This window comes from Rhinoderma darwinii, chromosome 9 (assembly GCF_050947455.1).
Source record: "Rhinoderma darwinii isolate aRhiDar2 chromosome 9, aRhiDar2.hap1, whole genome shotgun sequence".
In the NCBI taxonomy this organism is placed as follows: domain Eukaryota; kingdom Metazoa; phylum Chordata; class Amphibia; order Anura; family Rhinodermatidae; genus Rhinoderma; species Rhinoderma darwinii.
This window is the reverse complement of record NC_134695.1, coordinates 70,115,825-70,139,565: the sequence shown is the minus strand read 5'-3', so window position 1 is coordinate 70,139,565 and position 23,741 is coordinate 70,115,825. Positions and strand designations below refer to the sequence as shown.

Here is a 23,741-nt window from a genome sequence, read left to right as displayed (position 1 = left end):
TTGTACAAGTGATGATGGGCTATGGTGGGGGGATTTAAGCAATTGACTGTAGGGTATAATGCAAGTTGTACAAATGGGTTGTAGTCTTTTTACCATGAAGATACATACACTATAGTATATGGCCAAAAGTATGTGCACCCACCTCCTAATTATTGAGTTCATGTGTTACTGCCTCAACCATTGCAAATAGGTGCATAAAATCAGGCACACAGCCATGCAATCTCGACAGGCAAACATTGTTAGTTGTATGGGTCATACTGAAGACTTTACACTTGGCACTGTCATAGGATGCCACCTTTGCCACAAATCAATTTGGGAACTTTCTGATCGCCTAGATCTACCCCAGTCACCTGTAAGTGTTATAATTACCTGCTAGATCTGCCCCAGTCACCTGTAAGTGATATTATCTGCTAGATCTGCCCTGGTCACCTGTAAGTGTTATTATGTGCTGGATCTTCCCCGGTCAACTGTAAGTGTTATCTGCCCCGGTCACCTGTAAGTGTTATCGGCTAGCTCTGCTCCAGACCCCTGTAAGTGTTATTATTTGCTAGATCTGCCCCGGTCACCTGGAAGTGTTATTATCGGCTAGCTCTGCCCCAGACCCTTGTAAGTGTTGTTATTATTTGCTAGATCTGCCCCGGACCCTTGTAAGTGTTATTATTGTAAACTGGAAGTGTCTAGGCGCAACAACCGCTCAGCCATGAAGCGGTAGATCAGGCAAACACACAGAGCATGTCCGCCGAGTGCTGAAGCACGTGGCACTTAAACATTGTCTATCCGCTGTTGCATCCTTACTACAGAGATTCACACTGCCTATGGAAGTGACATCAGCACAAGAACTGTGTGTCCAGATCTTCATGAAATGGGTTTACATGGTCACTGCACACAAGCCTAAGATCATAATGCCAAGCGTTGACTGGAGGGATGTAAAGCACGCCACCACTGGAGCAGTATGTTCTCTAGACTGAATGAATAACGTCTCACTATCTGGCGGCCTGATGGAGGAATCTAGTTTTGGTGGATGCCAGGAGAACGCTACCTACCAGAATGCATAGTGACTACTGTAACATTTGGTGGAGGAGGGGTAATGATCTGGGGCTGTTTTTCAAAGTTTAGCCCCTTATTTCCGTCGAAAAGTAATGTTAATCCTACAGCATACAAAGAACATTACACAATTGTAGATCCCAACTTTGTGGTGAAAGTTTGGGGTTCGGCTCTTTTCTGTTCCCGCATGACTGCGCCCTTGTGCATATAGCGAGCTTTATAGAGACATGGGGTGAGGAGTTTGTTGTGGATGAACTCGAGTGTCTGCACAGAGCCCAGACCTCAACCCCATCCAACACCTTTGGGATGTATTTGAATACCGATTGTGAGCCAGACCACCTCATCCAACATCAATGCCGGACCTCACAAATGCTCTTTTGGCTGAATGGGCACAAATTCCCACAGATACCCCATGAATTGGAACAAATACCCACAGATATTCACGCCAAAATCTTATAGAAAGCCTGCCCAGAAGAGTGGGGACAGATATCCACAAAAATGGCCTAACTCCATATTATCACCCATGGTTTGGGAATAGAATGTCCAACAAGCTCATAGAGTTGTGATGGTCAGGGGTCCACATACTTCTCTCCAAATAGTGTAGGTCTGCATAAGAGCTGTATGCACAAAACGATAAGAGATTCTTAATCAAGAATATTTGCAAAGTTCAATCTTTATTTTAGATGCATTTAAGCACCGTTTAAAAGCAAAGCTCAGCAGTAACCAACAGTACTGTATCCTGGGTCCCCATCTACCCGTGTGATTAATGCAGCCCATGAGAACTGCTTATAAAATCCACTGCCCCATGCCCACAATTTCCGAATGCAGCTTGAGACAAGAGGGGACAAGAAGTTATCATAGTTAGTCTCTGTTCACACCTGCTCTATGACATTCCGTTTGGGTTTCCGTCACTTTTACCAGCAGGAATAGTGCATTAGTCAATGTGGTCCTTGAGTCACTGTTCAGATCCATCGTCCAACAGATCAGTCACAGTGTCATGGCTTCCATTATAAACTAAAGCCAGGACGCCAGTGGGAACAGAGTCTAAGACCACCATTGTATTTTCCAGGACTGTCTGTGCATGCTGGGACATAGTTCCCCAACCTACTGAGGGACCCTATAGTTGCCAATATTTGTCCTCCAACTAGAAATCCATTGCATCCTTCTATACAATGAATCTGTGGGTTTTCTCTGAGTCCATTGCACATTCTGGGAATGTTTGCATTCAGACCTGACTGATTTGATGAAGAGGATTTGTGAACAACTGTTCCTTTCACTCTCCCGAAAACGCTGCTGAATTGCATCGGGATGCCAGGAAAATCTGTTTGTTTGGCTGGTCACAATTCTATCTGCTACTCATTAGTCGAGAGGCGTAAATGACTCAGGGAGAGCTATTTAAACTGTCAAATAGTCCCCGTCCCTCTCCTGGTCTTACACACACAGAATAGATTAAAAGTTAATTTAGCAAAGTAAAATCTCAAATGTATTAGGTGTTCTCTGTAACTAAAGGAACAGTCCACCTTAAAACACAAATAAGACGAATGTTAATATAAGACGGTTTGTAATTTGCCGGATTTATTTAAATTGAAAGATGAAATCAGAGCGTGTTTATAGTATCCAATTCTCTGACAGGAAGCAGAGAACTTGAATTGGTAAGGAATAGAAAGCAAAAAGTGATGGAAAATGGCAGTACTTTTCATTATGTAATGAAAGTGTAACTCGCTTTTTAAAACCATCGGTGGGGGGAGTGAGCTGGGTGCCCTACTTATCGCGAGTCTGTTCTCTATTATTATATGATGTCATATATATAATAAACATAATATATATGGGATATATATAACTGGACAAGGCTGCGGGTGAAGGCATTTATACAGATCACAAAACTCTGAGGTGACTTCTAATTATCTTATAATTTATAGTAGGGAGGACATCCTTTCTTATAATCCGCAACTTCTGCAGTACAGTAAGGGGAGATTTGTCACCATTGACGCCAATGTCTGCTGCGGAAAACGGCATGTAAAAAAAATCTATACTTACCCGTAGCCATGGCGATGCGTCCCTCTGACCTCCTGCAGCGAGGAGTCCTGGGATGACGTTTCATCCCATGTGACCGCTGCAGCCTGTGATTGATGAAATGTCATCCCTGGAGGCCGGGCTGGACGCAGGAGCAGAGAGATCTGGGTAAGTATAGACTTTTTTCAGACTTTTTTGTGAGTTGCGATTTTTTGCAGCAAAATCCGCTGCAAAAATTCGCAACATCTGCTATTTTTTGTTGGTTCTACCTCCCCATTGAATTCAATGGGGAAAACCCACAACCGAAAAACAGCGATAATAAAGCATAAATTGATACGCTGCAGAGTTTAAAAAAACGCACCGCAGGTCAATTTATGCAAAATGCTTCGGTCGAGATTTAGTTGCGGAAAATCTTTAGTGTTTACGCCACATGTGAACCCCACCGAAATGTGTGTTATGGTGTTCTGCAGCAGCTGAGGTGTGTATTATGAGGTTTTACAGCAGCTAAGGTGTCTATTATGAGGTTCAGCAGCAGCTAAGGTGTCTATTATGAGGTTCAGCAGCAGCTGAGGTGTGTATTATGAAGCCAAGATGAGTATTATGATGTTGTACATTATGAGTTCTGCAGCGTCTCAGTTGTGTATTATGATGTTCTGCAGCATCTGAGACACAAAGCTATATAACACACACTGCTGAAGAACCTCTCGTTTTGTTTTTTTTAAGAGAAAGGGAGCTCTTCTTATGGTAAAAAGTAGTTGACACAGAAGAAGGAACTTTATGAAGGGATAAGCAGCGCCTATGTAGCATCATCCATCTCTGTATAATCATCATGTTCTGACATTGGAATGAGATGTTATATAAATATTAGATGTAATATGTATGTTTTACGTAAAAACTTTTTTCTTACAATTGTTGAACTAGAAGTTCCAGCATAACTTGGTGTTCTAAAATTGGTGGTTCTACAACAGCTGGGTATTGCCATGTTGCAACATGGTTGTAGAGGGCACGGATGTCTGTGATAATAAAGGGAGCTGAGCTGTGGTGTCCACTGTGCTGGATCCAGGCTGAGACATAATAAACCATAACATGTTCACAGGGTGACAACCTCCTGGACATTGTCACTTTGAGACATAACAAGGCAGCAATTACGTCTGTCCAGAGTCCTAATAGAGACATCAGGAAAAGTAATACTGGGGACTGCAGGTCGTATGTGTCAAAGCAGAACAGACACGTTAATTGCTAAGGAGGGAAGGCCGATCATTGACTTACATTAATAACAACTCATAATTATTATTCCTTTTATCAGTAATCCAGAAGAGGGGTAAAAGGTTATTATGCTGTTTCTATATAGAATTAATCTACATAAATATTTAAGTCACTGTGTACAGTACATACATTACATGTATTAAATATATTGCAGTCCAGAGCTGCACTCTATTCTGCTGGTGGAGTCACTGTGTACATACATTACTTATCCTGTACTGATCCTGAGTTACAGCCTGTATTATACTCCAGAGCTGCACTCACTGTTCTGCTGGTGGAGTCACTGTGTACATACATTACATTACTTATCCTGTACTGATCCTGAGTTACATCCTGTATTATACTCCAGAGCTGCACTCACTATTCTGCTGGTGGAGTCACTGTGTACATACATTACATTACTTATCCTGTACTGATCCCGAGTTACAGCCTGTATTATACTCCAGAGCTGCACTCACTATTCTGCTGGTGGAGTCACTGTGTACATACATTACATTACTTATCCTGTACTGATCCTGAGCTACATGTATTATACTCCAGAGCTGCACTCACTATTCTGCTGGTGGAGTCATTGTGTACATACATGACATTACTTATCCTGTACTGATCCAGAGTTACAGCCTGTATTATACTCCAGAGCTGCACTCACTATTCTGCTGGTGGAGTCACTGTATACATACATTACATTACTTATCCTGTACTGATCCTGAGTTACATCCTGTATTATACTCCAGAGCTGCACTCACTATTCTGCTGGTGGAGTCACTGTGTACATACATTACTTATCCTGTACTGATCCTGAGTTACATCCTGTATTATACTCCAGAGATGCACTCACTATTCTGCTGGTGGAGTCACTGTGTACATACATTACATTACTTATCCTGTACTGATCCTGAGTTACATCCTGTATTATACTCCAGAGATGCACTCACTATTCTGCTGGTGGAGTCATTGTGTACATACATTACATTACTTATCCTGTACTGATCCTGAGTTACATCCTGTATTATACTCCAGAGCTGCACTCACTATTCTGCTGGTGGAGTCACTGTGTACATACATTACTTATCCTGTACTGATCCAGAGTTACAGCCTGTATTATACTCCAGAGCTGCACTCACTATTCTGCTGGTGGAGTCACTGTGTACATGCATGACATTACTTATCCTGTACTGATCCAGAGTTACATCCTGTTTTATATTCCAGAGCTGCACTCACTATTATGCTGGTTGTTATTGGAAACGGTCAATAAGCTTGTCGACAGATATGCCCTTAACTGCTTAGATGTGCTTCTATAATGCAGGGGTGCTGTTAGTGTACACTGCTTGGTACAAAGGCTAGATTTATACCCAGGTTGCAAATCACCAGAAAAGCTACAAGCAGATACTGAATCAGCTGGGGATGCTTGGTGATTTCAGCTTTGAAGCTGCAGATGTAATGCCAGGGTAGGGAGACAGACAGGTGAGCCCTAATCTACCCGCCACTCAGTCCCTGCCTACTTGCAACGGCCCGTCCTAGGCGACGGTCCCTACGATCACTATGTGCACAACAGACAAACAGACAAGGGTACACAGAAGCTAGGGAAATGGGGCAGTTGCCCACGGCAACACTGTGAGCAACAAGAGTAGTGAACGAGCCGAGTCAAACCAGGAGTGTACGAGGTACCAAACGCAGAGCAGGAGAGTAGTGAACGAGCCGAGTCAAACCAGGAGTGTACGAGGTACCAAACGCAGAGCAGGAGAGTAGTCAGTAAGCCAGGGTCAATATGGAGCAGAGGATAAAAGTACAAGCAGCAGCAGCAGAGCCAGGAAACAGACAGAATCACAGGCACTGGAGGAGCAGGAAGTGAAGGTATAAATAGACAGAGGGCGGGAGCTAGCTCCGTCTGGCCAGGCTGTGATCCCGTAAGTAAAAGTGAAGGTGTCCGTGGTCAATAGAAGTGACTGGGTCCGTATTTGCTGACTGGTATCAATGGTGATGCAAATGGAAGCTAAGGTTTCCGTTTGCCTTTCCGTTGAGGGGTTCCACGACGGAAACCTCAGATGGAACCCCTCAACGGAAAGCCAACGCTGATGTAAGCAGGCCCTAAGAGAATTATGGCACTTACACGGGATATTCCATAAATGTCTGATAGATGCGGGTCCCAGCTCTGGGACCTGCACCTATCTCGAGAACAGGGTTACCACCGCATCCAGGCGGAGCATCATTGGAGAGGTGGTTGCACTTGCTTGACTATTTATATAACTCCTATAGGACTTAACCCCTAGGCGCACCACAACGCAACTGTACGTCCATGTGGCCAGTGTCTTAGCGCACAGGGACGTACAGTTACTGCGTAGTTCCCGGTGCGCACTGTCGACGACAGTGTGCACTGGGAACCGGGAGGCCAGCTGTCCCTGACAGCTGACACTCCACTGTATGCCGATCAGCTGCTTTTTTCCGCTGATTTCGGCAATTAACCCCTTAATTGTGGTGATTGATTGCAATCACCGCATTCAGGGGTTTCTAGCACATCGGCAGACCTCACGATGAAATCGTGAGGTTTGCAGATGGCAAGCATGGCGATCGGAGGCCAAGTAATGGCCTCCGTGTCTGCCATGTACAGAAGCCTATCAGAACCAGCCTCCTGATAGACTTCCTGTCAGAATGACAGGACGTCACTGCCGTTCGCGATGCACACTGACGATAACCGTGTCTGTGACAGTGTTGGCGACAGTGTGCAACGGGAACCGGGAGGACAGCTGTCACTGACAGCTGACACTCCACTGTTGCCGATCAGCGGCTCATTGCCGCTGATTTCGGCAATTAACCCGTTACATGCGGGGCTCGGTAGAGATTGCGTTACAAATTTAGGGCAAATTTTCTCCTTTATCCCTTGTGAAAATGAAAAAATTAAACATTTTAGTGGACAAAAACGTTTATATTCATTTTCACGGCCTAATTCTACTAAATTTTGCAAATAACCTGTGTGGTATAAATGCTCACTATACCCCTAGAAAAATTTCTTGAGGGGTGTAGTTTCCCAAATGGGGTCACTTTTGGGGTGTTTCCACTGTTTTGTTCCCTCCAGGGCGTTGCAATCGCGACATGGCACTAAAAACCAATCCAGCAAAATCTGCGCTCCAAAATCCAAATGGCGCTCCATCCCCTCTGAGCGCTGCCGTGGGTCCAAACAGCAGTTTATTACCACATATGGGGTATTTCCGTAATCGGGAGAAGATGCTTTACAAATGTTGGGGTGCATTTTCTTCTTTATTCCTTGTAAATATTAAAAATGTCTGTTTTTTCAGAAAAATATTATAATAGATTTTCATTTTCACAGACTAAGGCCTCATGCACACGACCGTAAAAACACCCGTTATTGCGGGTCGTTATTACGACCCGCAATAACGGGCTCATAGGCTTCTGTTAGCCACGGGTACCTTCCCGTTTGCTCACGGGAAGGTACCCGTGCCGTTAAAAAAGATAGAACATGCCCTATTTCATGCCGTAATAACGGCACGGGCATCCCATAGAAGTCTATGGGGCTCCCGTAATCATGGGTGGCTGCGTGTGTTCACCCGTGATTACGGGAGCGTTGCGAGGTGAGGCGAGGTCAGGGGACTACCCGGTCTGCAGGCCACAGCCCAGTGGCGTAACTACCGCCGGGACTACAATGAAAACTATGGCAGAGCGGGGAGGTATCTCCCCGCTCTGCCATAAACAAAAGACATGTATCCCCTATCCTGTAAAAAATAAAAATAAAAGACGTTCATACTTACCGACAACTTCCTGCTTTCTCCAGTCCGGTCTCCCGCCCGTTGCCTTGGTGACGCGTCCCTCTCGACATCCGGGCCGACGTCCTGGATGACGTTTCAGGCCATGTGACCGCTGCAGCCAATCACAGGTCAATCACAGGCTGCAGCGGTCACATGGACTGCCGCGTCATCCAGGGATGTCGGGCTGGATGTGAAGAGAGGGACGCGTCACCAAGACAACGGCCGGGTAAGTATGAATTTCTTTAACTTTTATTACAGAAAAGGCTGTCCCTTCTCTCTATCCTGCACTGATAGAGAGAAGGGGCTGCCGATTAGTGCAGTGCTATTTTGCAGCCAAAAACGTGCTCGTAAATACGGGTGGAATACGTGTGACACCGGACCCATATTTACGAGCACGGGTTCGTAAATACTGGTGCAAAACGGGTGGAATACGTGTGACACCGGACCCGTATTTACGCCAGTATTTACGGGTGTGAAAAAATACGGTCGTGTGCATGAGGCCTAACTCCAATAAATATAGCAAAATACCTGTGGGGTCAAAGTGCTAACTATACCCCTAGATAAATTCCTTGAGGGGTCTAGTTTCCAAAATGGGGTCACTTTTGGGGAGTTTCCACTGTTTTGGCACCTCAACACCTCTTCAAACCTGACATGGTGCCTAAAATATAATCTAAAAATAAGCAGGCCCCAAAATCCACTAGGTGCTCCTTTGCTTCCGAGGCCGGTGTTTCGGTCCATTAGGGCACTAGGGCCACATGTGGGATATTCGTAAAAACTGCAGGACCTGGGCACTAAATATTGAGTTGTATTTCTCTGGTAAAACCTTCTGTGTTACACAATTTCTTTTATTATAAATGAATTTCGGCAAAAAAAAGAGAAATTTGTACATTTCCCCTCTACATTGCTTTATTTCCTGTGAAACGCCTAAAGGGTTAAGAAACTTTCTGAATGCTGTTTTGAATACTTTGAGGAGTGCAGTTTTTAAAATGGTGTGATTTATTGGGGGATTCTAATATATAAGGCCCTCAAAATCGCTTCAGAACTGACCTGGTCCCTGTAAAAATAGCCTTTTGAAATTTTCTTGAAAATGTGAGAAATTGCTGCTAAAGTTCTAAGCCTTGTGACGTCATAGAAAAATAAAAGGATGTTCAAAAAACAATTGAAACATAAAGTAGACACATGGGAAATGGTAACTAGTGACTATTTTGTGTGGTATTACTATCTGTTTTACAAGCAGATACATTTAAATTTAGAAAAATGCACATTTTTGCAAATTTTCTCTAAATTTTGGTGTTTTTCCCCGAATAAATATTGAATTTATCGACCAAGTTTTTCCACTATTATAAAGTCCAATGTGTCACGAGAAAACAATCTGATAGGTAAAAGCATTCCGGAGTTATTACCACATAAAGTGACACATGTCAGATTTGAAAAAATCAGCTGTGCCACAAGGCCAAAACTGGCTGCGTCCTAAAGGGGTTAAGGGAGAGAGTCATTCACACGAGGCCACTGTTGTCGAGATAGATGGGCCCATCTATCAGACATTTATAACCCTTTAAGTCCTGTAAGTTCTGAGGTGCAGCCTCCATGGATAGGACTTCTTTTCCCAGCACATCCCATAAATAATCGATTGGATTGAGATCTGGATAATTTAAAGACAAGTCAACACCTGAAGTCTTTGTCATGATCCCCAGACCATCCCTGACCAAAATTTGCAATGTGGCAGGGGAAATGATCCTGCTGAAAGAGGGCACTGCCATGAGGGAATACCGCTGTCTCGAAGGGTGGTACTTGTCTGCAGCAATGTATAGGTCGGTGGTACGTGGCACATCCACCATGCCTGCCAGGACACAGGTTTCCCAGCAGAACATTGCCCAGAGCATCACACTGACCCTGCCGGCTTGTCTTCTTCCCATAATGCATTCTGGTGCCATTCCTTCCCCAGGTTAGCGACACATACGAACCCCGGGTGTCCATCCACATGATAACCTGATTAATCAGACCAGGCCATTGCTCAATGGTCCAGTTCTGATGCTCATGTGCCCATTGTAGGAGTTTTCAACAGTAGACCGGGGTCAGCATGGGAACCGGACCTCTAAGAAAGGTATGATCCCTCCAATATTATGGTAGCACCTGGAGTGTAAGGTGTCCTCTGGATATCTTAAGGGATATGTTTGTATAGGGTAGTAGGGGCAGTGAGTGGAAGATTGTCTTCTTGAGAGTCACCCCATGTCTATGGCCAGCGTTAGACCTCCCCAGGACAAATAGGAATGGACACACAATTTAAACACTTGTTTTCCAATGGTATTCTGTCTGCAGTTCCGCGTCACTGTGTTTATAGATTACCGCAGAATACGAAGTACAATAATCCAACAGCGAGATTTTTTTAATTCCTTCATGTATCATAACATTTAAAAATGTCATATTTGCCAATACATTTCTGGAAACTGACATTTAAAAATGTCATCATGAAGATGTGGAGTTCAGTTCTCGTACCCATCCCCCCTCCTTTAATTTGGGGCCGCATGAGATCTGATGAGATCTGCTCTATATACACTGTGGGAAAGGTTTAAAAAATATCTATCTATCTCATATCTATCTATCTATCTATCATCTATCTATCTCATATCTATCTCCTATCTATCTATCTATCTATCTATCTATCTATCTATCTATCTATCTATCTATCTATCTATCTATCTATCTCATATCTATCTATCTATCTATCTATCTATCTATCTATCTATCTATCTATCTATCTAATATCTCTCATATCTATCTCATATCTATCTATCTATCTATCTATCTATCTATCTATCTCATATCTATCTCCTATCTATCTATCTATCTATCTATCTATCTATCTATCTATCTATCTATCTATCTATCTATCTATCTATCTATCTATCTCATATCTATCTATCTATCTATCTATCTATCTCATATCTCTCATATCTATCTCCTATCTATCTATCTATCTATCTATCTATCTATCTATCTATCTATCTATCTATCTATCTCATATCTCTCATATCTATCTATCTATCTCATATCTCTCATATCTATCTATCTATCTATCTATCTATCTCATATCTCTCATATCTATCTCCTATCTATCTATCTATCTATCTATCTATCTATCTATCTATCTATCTATCTATCTATCTATCTCTCTATCTATCTATCTATCTATCTATCTATCTATCTATCTATCTATCTATCTATCTATCTATCTATCTATCTATCTATCTATCTATCTATCTATCTGTCTCATACTCGTCTATATAATATCTGTCTGTCTATCTCTATAAAAGTAAATATAAAAAATCCTTCAGCATCTTAGCACTGAAGAAATCCCGTGCTCCTCGGATAACTCTTGTAGTGGTAATGAATTGGCTTTGTTCATTTTTACTTTACCTAATGGATCTCATTATCATCCGTGTAATGACTCTTTAGTATCGCGCTCTCGCGTACGCTCCTCAATAAGACGTTGCTAAATTTTAACATTCGCTCTAATAAGAAACGGTCGTAAAAGCACAGGAGGGAGTGAAACGTTTATTGTGACTAAATGAATGTTTGTATCGTGCATTGTTTAATGTATAGTAAATAGAAATATAAGGTCTGCATGTTATTATATTGCACCCTCCATGTGATCCGTACCCTGCAGAAATGTATAGGGGGGCCACTACTTGAGGGCAGTTTAGCGTCGGGACGCCCCACTATTGGCATGTTGTTGGAGGACCTTTAAGGGCGAAATCAGATATGATTGACATTTATTTCAGCTGAGCCACATCCGATGTATCAGAAGTGATTGACATTTTCACTGTAGCTCATCATTTTGTTAAATTTGGCAGATGTTTTACCTATATTGTACTGATCTTGAGTTACATCCTTACGCTCTAATCACATCCAGAGCTGTATTTAAAATTCTACTGCTATTGGGACAGTGTCTGTATAGAGCTGCCTCTACTGATTAGTTTACACCAGGCAGTGTACATTAGTCTGTTGTATAAGTTTACATCTCCTGCGATGCAATGCAGCATTATTGGTTACTGCTAATTATTATCACTATGTGTATGGCCATCCCTAACGGGTCTCCAAGATTTTCCATTAAATGCAGAGACTTGTAAGATAAAGAGGAGGTGACCATGTGACTTTACAGAATCTTGGAAAAATCCTTTAAGCTCTCACTTATAGCCACGATATTCACACCTAGGATATGTTCACACGGAGCGTAAATACTGCGGAAAAATCAGCAGCATAATACAGTAGCAGCAGAGTGGATAAAATGTGAACAAATCTCATCCACACACTGCGTGAAAAAATATGCTGAAAAAAATTCATACATTTTTAATCCGCAGCATGCCAATTTATGCTTCGGAATCGCTGGTTTTCTGTTGCGGGTTTTTCCCATTGTATTCAATTGGGAGGTAAAACCCGCAACAAATAGTAGATGTTGCGATTTTTGTGTCGGAAAACCTGCGATTCTCCTGCAAAAACAGAAAAAATAAAGCTTATACTTACCTAGAACTCTCTGCTTCTCTGTCCAGGATGTCCTCCTGGGATGACGTTTCATCCCATGTAACTGCTGCAGCCAATCACAGGGTATAGCAGTCACGTGGGATGAAACGTCTTCCCAGGAGTCCAGCCTGCAGGAAGTTGGAGGGACGCTTCGCCGTGGCTACGGATAAGTATAAGCTCTTTTATTTTTTTTAACCTGTTTTCCGCAGCGGACATTCCGCCCAAGAAAATTCACCACAATCTGGTGCAGTTTTTTGGCCGGAATTTTCTGTGGGCTCCAGGGCGGATATTCTGTGTACTTTTATGCATCTTATGCGCCCTGTGTTAACATACCCCTATAGTGCAAACTGAGGGGCAGGCCCTGCCAATAAGTACTCGTATATCCAAAAGGAGCGGGAAACGTCTCCCACGCACACACACGGCACATTCTGGAAGTGTTTGCAGCCAGATCTGACTGCTTTGATAAACACTTGTAAAGAGGATTTGTGAATAGCTGTTCCTTTCATTCTCACGCTGTTAAATTCCATTGGGAAGCCAAGAAAATCTGTTTGTTTGGCTGGTCACACTGCGATCTGCTACTCATTAGAGAGGATACATAACGGCTCAGTGACTACAAGCACGGGGCCACAGTCACCATTGGCTTCTGTGCCCTATACCTGAGCCTGTCGGACCCTCCAAAATCCGTCCTGCTGTTTATGCAAATGATGTCCCCTCTACTGGTTATTAAGAGAAAATGATAATTTGCTACAATGTAACGGAGTAGGTACAGTCCTGTATTGCTAGTTTACAAAGCTTTGTTTATACTCTATATAATTGTAGCGAAACCTCAGCTGCGAGAAGTATTGGTCCTGGACAGGTTTTCAACCTCTGGATGTAAACAAGAATGTTTCTATTCACTGACCATAGGCAGAGATCCTGAAAATAGTGATGAATTGGAACACAAAGTATATTAGAAAGCTGCAGAAATGTTCATTATATAAGTCAACTTTACATAGAACTGGAAAACCCCTTTAATTAATGCAATTGTGCCAATCGGTTTCAGTAGTGAAAGGGAACGTGGCATTTGTTTTTGCATGGGAAAAACCTTTAGTGGTGGCAGTTGTGGTAAAATCTCCATCTCCGTGCTTTTGAGTCATGGCCGTACAAGTTTATGTAACTGCCGATGATTGTGGCACACGGGAGCAGGAGCAAACACAGGATTTTTTTAGAGGGGAATTTCCAAGCATGTTGCTGTCCATGGTGGAAAAAGCAAAATTTCCCTTCCACATTGTAGTGACTTAGATTTACGGATATTTAATAACACTGATTAACACCTTATATTACTGGGGGTTTAGGATGGTGCAGGGGTTAGTGGAGATAGTTTAATGGTGCTAAATGTACCTGTAATTTAATCTAAATAGGTTAAAAATTATTTGTAGGGGTCAGAGCTTGGCTTCCCTTCACAAAGCCATAAAGTTACATTAAAAAATTCTGTTTGTCTGCACTAGGGGGAGCTAAGTGCATAAAAATGTATACAACTCCTATTAACTTTTATAATAAACCTGCAATGAGCTCCCCCTAATGGTGGCAGAAATAACACATTTTAATAATGCTTTTCATGTGTGGCTCAGAGGGGTTCTCCCCAGAAAATCTTCTCCAGTATCAGACCTCACTTCACCATCCATGTCAGACTGTGTGTGACTCACGTGTGTGTATGTATATGTGTGTGTGTGTGTGTGTGTGTGTGTGTATGTATGTGTGTATATATATACACACATACTCTATGCTTGAGAAAAGTGTCCTAAGGCTGGACAGAAACGTCGCATCTCTGCATTGATTGAATAAATCACTTTATTTTTGCTTATATTGGAGTGCTGCAGAATTTCTTTTTGATATACTACATGGTCCTTGGATCAGGATTACCTGCCGTGCTCCCATTACTATAGAGGGAATTGCTATAGAGTGCTGCTGCTTTCTATCGATATATATATATATATATATATATATATATATATATATACTACCGTTCAAAAGTTTAGGGTCAATTAGAAATTTCCTTATTTTTGAAAGAAAAAGCACAGTTTTTTTCAATGAAGGTAACATGAAATTAATCAGAAATACACTCTATACATTGTTAATGTGGTAAATGACTATTCTAGCTGCAAACGTCTGGTTTTTAATGCAATATCTACATAGGTGTATAGAGGCCCATTTCCAGCAACCATCACTCCAGTCTTCTAATGGTACATTGTGTTTGCTAACTGTGTTAGAAGGCTAATGGATGATTAGAAAACACTTGAAAACCCTTGTGCAATTATGTTAGCACCGCTGTAAACAGTTTTGCTATAAAATTGAGCTTCCTTTGAGCTAGTTGAGAATCTGGAGCATTACATTTGTGGGTTCGATTAAACTCTCAAAATGGCTAGAAAAAGAGAGCTTTCATGTGAAACTCGACAGTCTATTCTTGTTCTAAGAAATGAAGGCTATTCCATGCGAGAAATTGCCAAGAAACTGAAGGGAGTAGTACACACCGTTGTAGGAAATCTTCAGAGGACAGCACACACAGGCTCTAACCAGAGTAGAAAGAGAAGTGGGAGGCCCCGCGGCACAACTGAGCAACAAGACAAGTACATTAGAGTCTCTAGTTTGAGAAATAGACGCCTCACAGGTCCTCAACTGGCAGCTTCATTAAATAGTACCCGCAAAACGCCAGTGTCAACGTCTACAGTGAAGAGGCGACTCCGGGATGCTGGCCTTCAGGGCAGAGTGGCAAAGAAAAAGCCATATCTGAGACTGGCTAATAAAAGGAAAAGATTAATATGGGCAAAAGCACACAGACATTGGAGAGAGGAAGATTGGAAAAAAGTGTTATGGACAGACGAATCGAAGTTTGAGGTGTTTGGATCACACAGAAGAACATTTGTGAGACGCAGAACAACTGAAAAGATGCTGGAAGAGTGCCTGACGCCATCTGTCAAGCATGGTGGAGGTCATGTGATGGTCTGGGGTTGCTTTGGTGCTGGTAAAGTGGGAGATTTGTACAAGGTAAAAGGGATTTTGAATAATGAAGGCTATCACTCCATTTTGCAACGCCATGCCATACCCTGTGGACAGCGCTTGATTGGAGCCAATTTCATTCTACAACAGGACAATGACCCAAAGCACACCTCCAAATGATGCAAGAACTATTTAGGGAAGAAGCCGGCAGCTGGTATTCTATCTGTAATGGAGTGGCCAGCGCAGTCACCAGATCTCAACCCCATAGAGCTGTTGTGGGAGCAGCTTGACCGTATGGTACGCAAGAAGTGCCCATCAAGCCAATCCAACTTGTGGGAGGGGCTTCTGGAAGCATGGGGTGAAATTTCTCCCGATTACCTCAGCAAATTAACACCTAGAATGCCAAAGGTCTGCAATGCTGTAATTGCTGCAAATGGAGCATTCCAAGACGAAAGCAAAGTCTGAAGGAGAAAATTATTATTTCAAATAAAAATCATTATTTCTAACCTTGTCAATGTCTTGACTATATTTTCTAGTCATTTTGCAACTCATTTGATAAATATAAGTGTGAGTTTTCATGGAAAACACAAAATTGTCTGGGTGACCCCAAACTTTTGAACGGTAGTGTGTGTGTGTGTGTATATATATATATAATCTCAGCGGAAAAAAATCCTTTGCAGCATCGTTTTTGTATTGAAAAGAGCTTTCAAATGAGCCCTCCCAACCCCCCCCGTGCCATTTAAGATTTTGCCGTCCCCGCCCACCCCACTGCCCCCAAGGGGGTGGGGGTGTTTTTTTTTGGCGTTAACTGGTAGATTTTATGACGCCATTATATCCCACCAAATTTCAACCCTCGAGCCGTTCAAAAGTTATGAGGGAGTTCCGGCACTTTCGGTGGGCACTGTATATATCTATCTATCTATGTGTGTGTGTCTGTATATATATATATATATTCTACAGGGCACTTATGAAGCTCTGTGAAGGCTCCTAATGTACCGTGGTTGCACAATGCACCCTCCTTGTTTACAGCTGATTGAGCTGGTGCAGAGATCAATGAAAACACAAGATCTGGCTGTTTGCTTCAGAGCAGACATTCAGTACAGAAGCCTCCGGGATGAAGTGACCTTTCTGAGTAGCGCCTGTATCTCCTGGTACAGTACATTGATCAATACAGTCCCAGCCCTCCAGGGATCATCTACGCTCCTAGTGAGTTCAGTTGTTCAGCTTATGGACTGTGGATTCTTGATTTCTATTTATCTAATGCCACTTGAGGGTCACAAAGTGAGAAGACACTATTTATTTTTTTTATTGAAAGCCTGAGCCGTGCTTTCTATCACTCAAGTGCATAAAAAGTGCAGAGGTGCCACACAAAAAGTGCACAAGGATGTGGTCTATCGCAGCCTTTCTCTTAAAAGAGAGAGGCCCCGCATAACCATTCCCCGACCCTCCAAACCATAGGCCTAGTGGATCGAGGATCGATGATCCCCCTCCTCGCCGAAGCTTAGGGAGACCCAAACACACTCCTAGGCTTCTACCTGGGCTGCCACTCCAGTGTCCACCTAGGAGCCTGCGTCAAGGTCGCACCTCCCCTCCGAAGAAGGGTGGCCGGGTTGCAGGGGAAAACAGAAAGAGATGGCCACACATTTTCCCCCTAGACCTCAGGAGGGTGAAGACCCTAATACCTGACTATAAGGCCACATGCACATTCACAAAACCCTTGTGCGTCCATGTGTCATCCGGACTCACGGATCCACAACAATTCACCAGTATTGGTAAATCCGGAAATCCAGATCGTAAAATGATTTGTCCTGAGTTTTTGCGGCCCCTGCACCGATCAGTGTAAATTACAGTCGTGTGCATGGGGCTATAGGAAAAAATGGGTCCACAATTTATCTGCAAAAATGAGGATAATTTGTGGCTGCAAAAATATGGTCGTGTGCATGATGCTGTAGAGGACACGGCTTTACTAGAAATTCTGTTTGTTTGTTTTTTACTATAAGGGGCATCCGACCATAAGAATGTATTGTAGATGTAGCAGAGCTGAGTATAACAGCTCATCATGAGTATGGCAGAGTATGGAACGCCAGTCTTAATAAATTCCCCTCTAAGGCCTCATGCACACAAACGTATTTTTTTACTCTCGTAAATACTGGTGTAAATACGGGTCCTTGGTCACACGTATTCGACCCGTATTCCACCAGTATTTACGGGCACGTTTTCGCTGCAAAATTGCACTGCACTAATCGGCAGCCCCTTCTCTATCAGTGCAGGATAGAGAGAAGGGACAGCCCTTTTCGTAGTAAAAGTAAATGAAATTCATACTTACCTGGCCGTTGTCTTGGTGACGCGTCCCTCTTTCAACATCCAGCCCGACCTCCCTGGATGACGCGGCAGTCCATGTGACCGCTGCAGCCTGTGATTGGCTGCAGCGGTCACATGGGCTGTAACATCATCCCAGGAGGCCGGACTGGAGGAAGAAGCAGGGAGTTCTGGGTAAGTATGAACGTCTTTTTTACAGGTTGATCTATATTGTGATCGGAAGTCACTGTCCAGGGTTCTGAAACAGTTACTGCCGATCGTTTAACTCTTTCAGCACCCTGGACAGTGACTATCCCCTGACGACGCCTAGCAGCGCTCCCATAATGACGGGTGCACACACGTAGTCACCCATAATTACGTGAGCCCCATAGACTTCTATGGGCCTGCCTGTGCCGTAATTACGGCCTGAAATAGGACATGTTCTATAGTTTTCAACGGCACGGGCACCTTCCCATAAGCATACGGGGAGGTACCCGTGGCCAATAGAAGTCCATGGGCCCGTAAAAACGTGCCATAATTACGGGCATTTTTATGTTCGTGTGCATGGGGCCTAAGTGTATCACCAGTTTGTCACTGAAAAGGAGTAGAATAATGACAAATTTAGCTCTGCTTCATCTGTACAGCAAATCTGTCTAAATAAGTGTAAGGCACATCCACTGGTCAGAATGTATCCACTTATAGCAAAACTGTGTTGGTCATCCAACACAACTCATTGAGATAGCTCTGTGTTATTAGAAATGAACTAAAGAAACTTCAATAAATATTACAGCTCTGCTACATCGTTACACCTTAATCCGTCATTGTCATAGACAGACTGATTTCAGTATTTAGTTTGGGCCATTAGCTCCAGTATATTAAGATTTTCCAAGCTCTTATTAGACATGCGCCATATAGTGCTAACAATGCGGCATATTATCAGTCTGGCACCGGATATATACTATAAATCTGAGGACACTTTAACTGGAAATGTTTGTCAATGGGTTTTTTTTATGGGTCAGTTTTGTAATAGCTGCATTCTAATGTATTTTAACTTTTATATTCGGTTTCTGCTCAGTCTTTGTTAACCATGATTTCTCAAGTAAGGCTTTGTTAAAATTTGCGCTATTTTTTGCCCGTTATGTCGTTTTTCAGTCATAGGAACAGCAGAGTGAAAAACGGAAGTGCCCGGGGGTCATTGCATCATGGACACTAATTGCGCCTGAAAGAACCTATTGACTTGAATGGGTTTGCGTGAGGGTGTCCTATTTCTTCCTGCATTTTGACCGGAACTGCGACGGAGGCCCCTAACGGAGCCTCCGACGCAGATGTGCACTGAGCCCTAAAAGAAAATGGTTTATAATAGGGTTTTCTTCTGTGGAAGTCTTTTGCTGCAGAAAAAAAACTTTCTCCATCTGCTACTTCACCCATTCCTTCGGGCACGTGTTCTCAGGCAGTGCAGGAGATCTTTTTGGCTTCCTATAATGAATATCATGTTGTTCTCATAGAGGCGTGAGATCATGGAGGAGAGAGAGCTTAGAACTATTCCAGCACAGCGAGCCGCTGCTTTTTATAGGTGACAACCCCATAGGGAGCTGTAATGGTCTCTGTGGTTGACACCTTTGTAGGTTTTGTCTTTATAACCGGGGAATCCATAGAAGAGCTAAGATGAAAAAAGACAAGATGAAGACGAGTCCCATTAGCATCTACCAGGTGAGTTTTCTCTTTTGAGGGGTAAATGACGTTTAGTAATGTGAATTCTCGGTCTATAATGTACAGATCATTCCTTCTATAATCTATAGACTGCTACTGTCTATTATGAATTAACCCTTATACTGTCACTACTAGAATATAAGGGCTAGAACGGGAAAGCTGCAAGTGACCGGAACTTTTCTCTATGTAATCATTCCTCTTAGGAATAAGAGAGGACATGTGTTCTCTGACTATAATATATAGGGGGTATTTTTTTCTACTAAAGGGGTGGCAAGGTGAGCAGTTACACATGTATTTACCCGCTGCGCCTAATCATGCCATTTGTCGACTGGTGATTATGTAAAGATCTGCATATAGATATAAATGGCATATATGAACTCAGGATCTGCTTGGGTCCAATTTTTAGCCACAAACATAACAAAACGTATCAATTTGATGCAAAATTGCACGAAGGCGCCCATGAATGTAACGTGCTAGGTGTCATTTTTACAATGTAACAGATGTTTAAATTCTGAAAATATATGGGTATTGGGGCATTAGTTGATTTTTTTTAATTTTAAAATAAAAGTGTGAAAATTGTCCCGACAGCGAAAGAATTAATAGGCCGGGTTCACACGTAGCGGAAATCCTGCAGATTTTCCACAACGGATTTCATTGCGGAAAATTCACCATCTGAGACATTTCTGGTATATCGACTTTATATGCAATAAATGTCTGCCAGGTGGATTTACACTTTGGGGGTGTTTCACAACTCTCATGAACTGCATAGTCCTCACCGCTCTCTCAGGCCTCTGCTAGACATGACACAGTAACAGTTTATACCCCCATAATACTGCCCTCCACAACAGTGCCAGTCACACAGAATCTCTGACCTGTCCCACCCATTCACCTCCATTTCTTAAAACGATCTAATTTTACCTTAAACGTCTGGATTTCCTACTCTAATGTCAGACACCTTTAGTTTATAGTCTCTGCATGTAACAGTCTCACCTATGCCAAGATTTGTAAGTAGAGACTTCTGAGGTGTTCTTCATTATACAGTACAGCCTTCCTAGACTTAAAGGGAATGTCCACCCTTAAACAAAATTTTGTTATTTTAATCTAAATAGGTCCAAAAGTCTGTGCTGAATAATTTATTAATATATCTTTATTGTGTTGGAGCTCTGTTTTCATTATACAAGGCCCCAAATCCCCTGCATAGACATGGAAGTAAATGTTACAATTCTGTCTGCCTGCAGCCACCACTAGTGGGAGCTTAGGAGCTTGCTACATACATTTATACATTGAACTCAATAATAAGAACACAGTAGGCTCCTAAGCTCCCCCTAGTGGTGTCTGCAGGCAGCAAAAATTGTATAATTTACAACCATGTCTATGCAGGTGATTTACAGCCCTGTAACCGAAAAACAGTGCCGACCTCAATAAAGAAAATAGAAATTGATCAGCGTAGAATGTTGGACCTAAAATCAACACCGTGGTAAAACGTTGAGATTTTAAAACGTTCAAAATATAACTTCACCTAGATTTTATTTATCCAATATCCATATTCTTTTTATTCATGGTTTACCCAGGAAAACAATAAAAATGTATATCAGGTGGTCACAAGATTCTTATTCCTTTGGTAATTAATATTACATTTCTGAGCAGTGGCAAAAGACTGAGAGATTGTCACAGCCCCGCCCCTCGTACCACTGGCAGCACTATTCTTGAGATTTCTAATCTGTAACATTATTCTAACTCCTAATTTAAGGATTACCGTTTGTATGTCTTGCCCATGGGAAAAGTTTATATATGTAACTTCCCTTTTTGGCTAGATCGTAACATAGTTCTGGAGAACCCCTATAAAGCTGATTGGTTGATCCACCGAATGCATAATACATATGTGGCCCAACGGACATTCCTCCAACATCTGCCACTGAGGTAACAAGGAATTTAATCTGTCCATTTTTTTAAAAAAAAACATTTTCAAATTCCCTGTTGGGTAATTCTTCGAGAGGGAGTCCCCCATTAAGGACCTCCATTTATTAGCCACATTGGCTACAAAGAGGGTCTTTTTCTCTCTGGAGAAACCGGCACATCCATGCATTATGCACATAGCCCATGGATTTCAGTGGACACCATGTAATGCCTTATTTCCCCTGTGGTGGCGCTGCAGAAGAATTAAACATTTGCCGCCTAGTTCACCAACAATTTACAGCTGATTGCTGGGGATCGCAGCAGTGGGACAGCGTATAATCAGCTTATCGTCTGAGGACCCTTCTAACAAAAAGGTATTGTCAAAAGTGGACAATTCTTTTAAGAACTCTTTTGCATGCAACCGTTCCTTATAGGGACAACTGGTCTCACATGGCAGAACCGCTAGCGTCTGAGATTTTGACAGCGACAATTCTGGTATTTTGCCATTAGTCCCGTTGGGAGGTCTGTGATGTATAAGATACAACACATACTGTTCGCTGATGACTTGTTTTTTATGCAGGTGAAGAAATTTCCTATAGTTCTAATCATCGACGGGCTGTCTTGGGCAACCTGGTGACAATTCCCATTCTTTGCGCGGTTCTGTAATCCGTGAAGTGTCCTTATCGAAGTTCTCATGGTAAATATCTGAAAGACCTCGTCTTCTTGACAGCAAATTCTCCATGATGAGAAATGTACTTTGCTGGGGTGAGACTCGAGACTGTCTCCGGCTGTCAGGAGATTCATTATAAATTGGTGCAGTCCCGACCAAAGACATGGGAAGTTCTCGGCTGCAAATAGTTTGGAGGTTGCAGAACACTAATGAGATGAATCTTGAGGTGTCGGAGCCGAGGCTGGTCCCACTCCCCCCCCCCCCCCCCCACCCCGCTGTTAGCTGCGTTGTTATTGAGATGTTGAATTCCTAACCAGTGTGGAGTAAGGACTGAGGCCGTCATGTTACTAGTGGTGCCGAGCAGATATAGAGTTCTCTCATTATCGTCCAAAATATCAGACCCTGAGTGGATAGGGTTGGAGACAAGAACCGTGTTCTATGTAGGGTCAGCCTTGGTCTATTTAAATTCTGAACCCCTCCGAATTGTTTTTGTGCTGATCTCTATAGATAATTTCTAACACGGTGTATATTGAAGTGGTTGTCTAGTTTAGGAAACCCATTATCATACACCCTATTAAGGAAAGGGTAGTTCCATTTCAGTTTTCCCAATCTATTAGGCCCTGTTCACACGATGTGTATTTGACGCCTTTTTCGATGTGTTTTACGTGCCGAAAAACTCGTAAAAAAACGCATGATTTAAGCTTTCCATTGACTTCAATGGGAATACGCGCCGTTAGTGCATACAACGCTTTATATTCCCGTGTGTGTTTAAAAACCATGTCACGTAAAAAAAAAGTGTCAGGTCAATCCTTTGCCGAAATTACGCCTAATTCCCATAGTCAATGTGGCAGTCCTAATTACGCGCCGAAGAAAGTGCACAAAACGCGTCAAAAAACACAATGAAAATGCGTTAAAAAAACGCCTGTTGTTTAAACAGTGCTTTACAAAAACCGCTAGCATATTTGACATGTTTACACATAGTAGTTTTTTTAACGTCATGTGAACAAGGCCTAAGTCGAATCGGAGATTGGTTACGAAGAGCGTCTCTTGCTCAAGAGAACCCATCATGTTCATGCCGTACATGTGTTAAGTATGGGGGATAAATCCCCAAAATTTATAGGGGCATTGTTACTTTACACGCTATTGAACTTTAGGTCCATTGTAAATTGATACGCAGGGACGCAGTGGTCAATTCAGCCACTGTGTTGTATTCCACCTCTGTAGCAAGCAACCTGTATTTTTTTTTGTGTGTTTTATAGTAAAATAGTTTGGTTGAAAAAATACATCTGTCCATCAAGTTCAACCAAAGGATGGGCAAAAGGGAAGGGATATGCGTAAACTATAGCATTTTTTTAATCCCTATTTATCCTGAGAAAGGTAAAAAAACAAACCATAATACCCATAAGGCATGAACCAATCTGCGCTAAAAAGGAAACCTTTCCCTAGTGATCCAAAAGTGGCGATCAAACTAGATCAACATTCAAACGAGATTTCTATACATTGACGTAGAGGCTGACCTTGCCCTGGACGGCGGAGTGGCCTTCAGGGGTTGTACTGCATTTGTACATCTTGTGCTTATGTTGCACTTC

General features: G+C 42.5%; 1 protein-coding gene across 2 annotated transcripts in view; it reads left to right on the top strand.

The window, feature by feature from the left end:
• Positions 1-23,741, top strand: part of OSBPL5 (oxysterol binding protein like 5) — a 98,121-nt gene that overhangs the window by 14,155 nt on the left and 60,225 nt on the right. The gene's annotated exons all lie outside the window — the stretch shown is intronic.